The 7,230-nt window shown below is 55.4% G+C and overlaps 1 long non-coding RNA gene across 1 annotated transcript; it reads left to right on the forward strand.

Annotated features, from left to right (window-relative positions):
* The first annotated feature begins 5,308 nt into the window (after positions 1-5,308).
* Positions 5,309-6,042, forward strand: LOC148164432 (uncharacterized). The gene is made up of 2 exons (XR_015768266.1): positions 5,309-5,492; positions 5,590-6,042. It is a non-coding gene; the product is annotated as an uncharacterized LOC148164432 (long non-coding RNA).
* Positions 6,043-7,230: the final 1,188 nt, after the last annotated feature.

Raw genomic sequence — 7,230 nt, forward strand, 5'->3', positions numbered from 1 at the left:
GCATGCAGCCCTCCACAGCTTTCTAGAACATTCCAGAGAGGCTTCCTGGCCTCTCAGCCTCAATCCCCAAACTGTTCACAGCAACCGCAGACTAGGCCAGAGAAGGAGACAGAGTAAACTTAGGATGGGCCCATGTCCAGTGGGCTGGGCAACTTGAGGGGTCCTATAGGGTGCTGGTGACCTTAGATGTCTGGACTTTTCCTAAACTATGATGGTCCTTGCCGGGGAAGGGGCAGGGACCTAAGAAGACCTGCAATGTGCTCAAAGGGAAAATAGGGCAGTTTCCCATTTTTCCTGAGAGGGGAGCTCACCCCAGCCCTGGGAACCGGAGTGGCTGAGGGCTGCTCACTGTGTGCTCCTGGGGGGTTCTGTAAGTTATTATGAGGTGTCCCCTCTCCATCCTGTGATGTGAGCCAGCACCACGTAACTTCACTGGCGAGGAAACAGACGGAGTGACCAACTGGGTGCAGTTTGACTGGAAATCAAAGTCAGACTAGAGCGCAGGCTCAGCACCCATATGCTTCTGCACCAGGCCCACCACACGCAGGGGCTCTTGTAGGAGGAAGATGAGCCCATGTGCCAGTCTCTGCCAAGTCCACAACAGCTCCCACCCACGCTCACACATGTGCAAATGCATGCTCACAGTCATACACCCTCCCACACACAGCCTTCACCAGCTGGGTGGCGGACCGCCCCACCCCCCCGCCCTGGGCGAAGTGGATGCCCCACAAGCACACCTCATTCAAAGACTTTGCGGAACTGGGCCTGCAGTCTCCTGTTGCTCCAGGTGCTTGTTTAGGACCCCGTTGGGAGGGAGGGAGGGAGGGGCACGCAGCCTGGTGGGGCAGGGCCCTCCGCACCTCCCACCAGCTCTTCCTCCTGGAGAAGCACCTGGTGGAGGGCTGCCGCTGGTGCATCCTCAGCAGTGAACCAAGAGCCTGAGCCCTGGGCAGCGTCCAGCAGCAGGAGTGGCATTGCCATCTGCAGGTTATCAGCACACCCTCTGCCCTCGGTGTGAAATGAGATGGGGCCTAAGGCCCCATCTGCACTGCTTTAAGGTAAACAGTCGTGGTTGTCAAGGGTGGTTTTGGGGGGCTCATGGGAGCATCCTAACCTCATCCCTGGCAAATCTCCACACAGAGAGTGGGGTGGTGCTGCCTCTTCTCCGTCCGCTGCAGTGTAGCCGGCGGTGTGGACAAGGAGGTAGGGGTTCTCCAGGCAGGCTAGTGGGTCAGGCCAGGAGCAAATCCTGCTGTGTGGACTCCGCGTGTCTTTGGTAAGCGCTCACTGCACATGATTCTGCCCCTCATTTCTGGGAGGGTGAGATTTCAGAATGGGTGGTGCCAGACCTCTGCTGGCAGGATCTGCAGCTCTGGGGGACGTCTCCTGGGGGCGCGGGGTCCTGGTCCCTGTGGCAGGAGTCCCCGATGGCACTCAGCCTGGAGACTGCCCCTTGTGGGTTATCAGTACAGTGGGTGTCTCCAGACCCTGGGGCCAGGGCACCAGCGTCTGTACAAAAGGTAAAGGAAGCCAGAAGGGGCAGGGGGCCCACCCTGGGGAGCGTGGGGGCAAGGCTTCATTTCAGCCGTGAGTGTGTGAGTGTCGGTGAACACTTTATCTAGTTCAGGTGCCAGATAAAATGCAAGGACCGAAGGAAACCCAACCAGAATCCCTGAGGCCAGGCGAGCTCAGCATCGCTGGTCAGCAACCAAACCTCTATCCTGACGCTCAGCTGCAGCTCAGCTCCCATGAGTCCAGGTAGGACTCGTTCCTGTCCATGTCCAGCTGGAGACCCCTGCTTCCACTCCCCACCCACGGGGCCCAGGGAGCATCCCCAGCCCAAGCATCTCTGTCCATGGGGTGGGCGCTCCGTGTCCCTCAGCCAACCCTGCACTGGTCAAAGCTGCAGCCATGGAGGGAGGAAAAGGGGCCTCCGTTTCCTGCAGTTGCCAACACCTAAAAACCAAGATTTCTCAGGAAGAGGGGCACTTCCAGTTCCTTCCGGAAGTGGGCCTATGTGCACTGCAGGAGTGTGGGGGCAAAGCAGCAGTCACCCCATAGGGAAGGCCCGCGAGCCCCTGAGGCCTCTGAGCCATGACCCTCACCCGGAGGTCAGGGGCCCTACCCCCCGTCTGGGACAGCCAGGTCCACTCCCAGCACACTGTACCCCATAACCACCATGCCTTTGTCTTGCCACGCCCCAGCATCTTCCAAGTGGGAGCTTGTGCCCAGCCCCTGCCTCCCCTCCCACTACCTACTCACCTGGTTAACTGCCAGGAAGACACGCAGGGCTGAGTGAGGGACAGACCTCAGGTGTAACCCTGCTTCCATCAGGTCTAGGGACCTGCAGCCTGCTCCCCACCCCAAGGCTCTAGTGAGGACAGGGCTCAGGGTCCCTTTGGACCAGGCGGAGTGTTGGCCGCAGAGAGGACCCCGCCCATCCTGGTCCTTTGCCCAGGAGCCGAGGTCAGCAGGCCCTAACTGCTCCAGATAGCGGCTCCCCGGCCTGCACTGGCCCCGCAGATCCATGCATCACCCTGCCCACTGCAGGCCACAGTTCCCTGTCGGGTTCAGAGCCATCACACGGCAGAGCTTGGCAAGCACAAGGAGAAAGGTCAGGTGCTGCCACCTTTTGTGGCTCGTGGATCACATCCGCTGTGGCGTGGGCAGCACAGAGAACAGGAACACTGGTGTGAGAGATAGGCGTTCTTGCTGAGCAGGGCTGGGGGCAGGGACTGTCTCCCTGGCTGAGCAGCTGGCCAGCCAGCCTGTGAACCAGCAAGTGCCGTGGCAGGCCCACGAGCTTGTGTGGTCAGGGCACGCTGCTCTCTGAACCCCAGATTTCCCCAGCTCTAAAATAGTCAGCAGGGTTTTGAGTGGTTCCTTGCCTCTTCAATTTCGCAGATGACAGAGGCTCTCTTCACCTCTTACAGCTTTGGCGGGACCCCTCTGGCTGCTGAGAAGTAAGCCTGAGGCTGCAGTGGCATTTTGGGGTAAAGTTTTGATTTTTCTGGAGAAAACAGTAAATGTGGGTGGCACATCCCATGTTCCCTTCTCCTTGCCTTGAACACAGTTGTGATGCCTGGAGTTGGCAGAAGTTATTTTGGGACAATGAGGTGTCTGGCCCAGGCTCTAGCATCTTGGCTAAGAAGAAAACTGGTGCACAGTGACTTGCTGCCGCCCAGTGCATGCCCACCCGGTGCCGCAGAGGACCCGCGTGGGGCACAGGCTGTGCCGCTGGGAGCATGGGAGTGTGCAGTCAGGAATGCCGCCCGGTGCTCCCTTCCTGCCTGGGGGAGGGACAGGGTCCCAGGGGAGGGGCTGAGGGGGCGTGGAGGTGGGCATTGCCAGCAGAGGAGTGGGGAGTGGGAAGACCTCCTGAGTCCCCAGGTTCAGTCAGAGAGGAAGCGCCCAACGGGTGGGCAGTCCCTCCCTCTGCTGGTGGGTCCCGCGCAGGTCCAGCGCAGGTCCAGCCTGGCCACATCCTGGCAGTTTGTGTAGATGATGGAGCAGATGGGGGTGAAGTACAAACAGAAACTTGGAACTTGATTGACTGGTTTCCCAGCTACAAAATGAGTGAGATTCCAACAGCCAGGCCTCCTGCCCTTCCTCATGCGTAATTATCAATAGTAAAGGTAAACATCAAGGACAAAGCCTACACTTACTGTGATAGGTACTGTTCAGAAAATACAACAGAAGTGCAAGGCCTTGCCTTCAAAAAGCTTACCATTTACCTCATAGTGTGCACCTGAAAGGGCTATTTGGGGGAAAACTTTTATGGAATTAGAAGTACTCCTCTGCCCCTGCCCCCGACAAAATCCATGTAACATCCCTGGAAACTCAATGCCTTCTATGGCAAACAATGAGATTAATTTAAGGCTCTTGAGAGGAGTTTCTCCTGGATTATCTGGGGCCTTAAATGCAATCACACAAAAGACAGAGAAGACACACGGAGAGACCCACACCCACACTCTCTGGACCCCACGTGACGAGGGAGGCAGAGGTGGGAGGGACGTCTGGAGCCCCAGCAGCTGGGAGAGGCAGGAAGGACCCTCCCGGCGCCTCCAGAGGGGGCTCAGCTGTGCCAGGGACTTGCCCTCAGACTTCAGGCCCAGAGCGTGAGAGATGTGTGTTGTTTTAAGCCACTCAGTGGGTGCTGATCCTTCACAGCTGCCACAGGAAACTCAGGCACACATTCCAAACTCAGTAGCAAGTTGAAACACAAAACGACCTTAGAAATCACCTGGAGCAGTCCCCTCATACACAGAAAATTGATGTTCACAGACGTGAAATATTTACCTAGGTTCCGCAGAGGGCCAGTTGTCTTTACTTTCAAGGACACTGCTCTGTGGGGCTCTTGTCCAGGCGAGTGGCTAAGATGCTTCCCCAGGGTGCTGTATCCTCCCACATGTCAGGAGAGCCCGGGCAGGATGGGGGCAGCACACACCCGGGCGGGCGTCCCAGGACACGGGGCAGCAGGACCAACCTTGGGATGGGGCAGCGCCGTCCTCAGAGGAGGGCCTCATCCACATTGCTGAGAAGCAGGCCCTGTCAGGGGCCAGACTCCATGGAGCTGGGCCACGTCAGGCGGTTGTATGTGTTGTCTTGGTCAGTAGCCACAAGGCCCCCACGAGGGTCCCACGGGGCAGAAGAGCCCAGTCTCGCACACCCATTTTACAGGTGAATGAACCGAGTCTCAAAGCAGCCGTGAAACTTGCCAAGATCCACACCCATTTCTGCCTCCAGACCTCAGCTCTTCGCCGCTAATGGAGACCACCTCCCAAAGAGAGGCAAGTGCCGAGAGACCCCTGGAAGGCAGCGGGGGTCCTGTTGGAGCCGCCTCGCGGCAAGGGTGTCCACCTTCCTCAGGACCCCCAGGGAGAAGGCTGAGTCGTCTCCTAGGGCTTATACACCGTTTTCTGTACTCATTTAACCTCCAAAAACCAGTTTCAGAACTCAATCCCTGTGAATATTTTTTCAAAGGTCCCTTTTCAGTCTCAAGAAGCAGGAAGCAATATGCTTTTAAAAACCAATTAAGCACACATTTTTCTCATTAAATAAATATTTTTACTTTGGACCCTATTGATCTTTCAGATACACGGAACAATGAGGTTGGGTCCCCCGTTTGCTCTATAACCCCTTTCCTCCCCGGAACTTTGAAGTCCCTGTGAGGCTTCTACACCTTGCCCGCGGGCAGGGCCTGGCCCCGTCCCACAGAGCCACACCTGAATTCTCACCCATTTCTCGGTCGTTTGGAAATTGGCTTGTGATCTGCTAGCACATCCCTCTTCTTGGAACACCAAGGAGAGCTGTGAGCATGACGTGCCCTGCCGAGGAAAGGGCCCGACAGTGAAATGAGTGGACAGGAGCCCCAGGAAAGGTCTGCCCTGGAACCCTTCCTGGCAGCTCCTGCCTGTTCCAGCCAGCCCCAACTCACCTCGCTTCCCAACACCTCTCTCTATTCCATGGCTGCTGGTACCCAGGCAAGAGAGGTGAGCGAGGCCAAGACTTCCTTCTGTGGAAGAAGACTTAGTTCACCCATTCGACAGATGTTTGTTGAGTGCCTCCTTACTCCGGGTCCTGTTCTAGGTGCTGGGCATCAGGAATGCTGCAGTATGCTGCAAGGCGGACCTCGCTATGGAGACAAGAGAGGGGAACAGGATGGGAACATGGGTGCTGGGCACGTTGCAGTTTTCAATATGCCCAGAATAGACCTGATCCAGAAGGCGGTGTTTGTGCAAAGACCTATCCACACCAGGGTTAGCTGTGCACACCGAGGCTCTGCAGGACAGGGTCCAAGCATAAGGAAGAGCTGGGTGAGGTCCTGATGCAGGTGCTCCGGGCTCAGCTGGGTGGCACCCGGGCCAGCCAGATGGGGCTGGTGCATGCAGTCCCTCCCTCACCGGCCTGGCCCCTGCTGACCAGCATCAGCAGCTCCTGGAACCAAAGTGCCAGATGAGAATTCATCCTTACCCTTTCTGCTGCTGACTTCTTAGCTGGAATTCTTCTGCTGACCTCCATTAAATCTACTTCCCCACTTAATCTTCTGGTGCATTTGGTCTTTCTTCATTTTTGTGTGGACCCACAGGATACCAAACCAATGGTGGGTTTTACACAAGAATGTATTTAATTTAGTTTTCTTAAATAAATGTCACATCAGTTATTTAAATAGTCAACTGGTAAGTTTAATACCCTTGCATAGAAATAACTGTAGGTATTAGAAGAGTAAATAAAGATTTGAGTCAAACCCCAATATGTAAGCAGACAGTTTTCAATGTTTAGCAGCTCTCAATTTAGTTGTTTGCACATTCAGAGGTTGATCTATTATCTTTGTTAATATTAATTGGACCCAACTGGTTCACTTTCTAATTCTTGAAGTAAAATTGGAACTGGTTCATGGGGTAATTTCTAACCTACACTGAAGGGTGTGTGTCATTAAATTCAGTTAGCACATCAGAAGACCATGCTAGAAAACAGATGAAACCACAGTCTAATAATATTTCAAAAGGAGCCCAAAAGAAACAAAATGGTTGAAGCTATGAAAGAACAACACAATTTAGAATCAGAACAATGAGAAGGGAAGGCATGAAGAAGATGAATATTTGGGAAGTCAGATGACTGCACTCAGGAAAGAATTTAAAATATTCTTCAACTTTAGAGAAGCTGACACGGAAGAAGCACAAACAGGAGAAGTCACAGCAGATGCTTCCTTCGGAGACATGATTGAAAATGTGGGAAAGGAAGTGGTAGAACAGTGGGGCAAGCAGGACCTCGCACACACCCGACCCTGTGCACACCTGACCTCATACACACCCAACCCAGTGCACAGCTGACCCCATGCACACCCAACCACGCACACACCCGTCCCTGGTGGAGCCGCCACACAGCGGGACCAGCAGGACCTCAAGCACACCCAGCCTCGTGCACCCCCGACCCCGTGCACACCCGACCTCCTGCACACCCAACCCATGCACACCCGGCCTTGTGCACACCTGACCTTGTGCACACCCGACCCGTGCACACCTGACCCGTGCATCCCCGACCCCGTGCACACCCGACCTGTGCACACCGACCTCCTGCACACCCGACCCTGGCAGAGCTGCGGCAGCTCGGCCAGCGAACCAAAGCACAAAGTGCACTTCCAGAAGCCTCTCCTGGAGAAGAGACTTCACTTGAAGGTCCACATTGAAAGAGAACATCAAGCACTGGAAACACAACCCAGAGTGACTG

Source organism: Eumetopias jubatus, unplaced genomic scaffold (assembly GCF_037043125.1).
Source record: "Eumetopias jubatus isolate StellerSeaLion01/CBP00866 unplaced genomic scaffold, mEumJub1_p1.0 scaffold_5, whole genome shotgun sequence".
Lineage (NCBI taxonomy): Eukaryota > Metazoa > Chordata > Mammalia > Carnivora > Otariidae > Eumetopias > Eumetopias jubatus.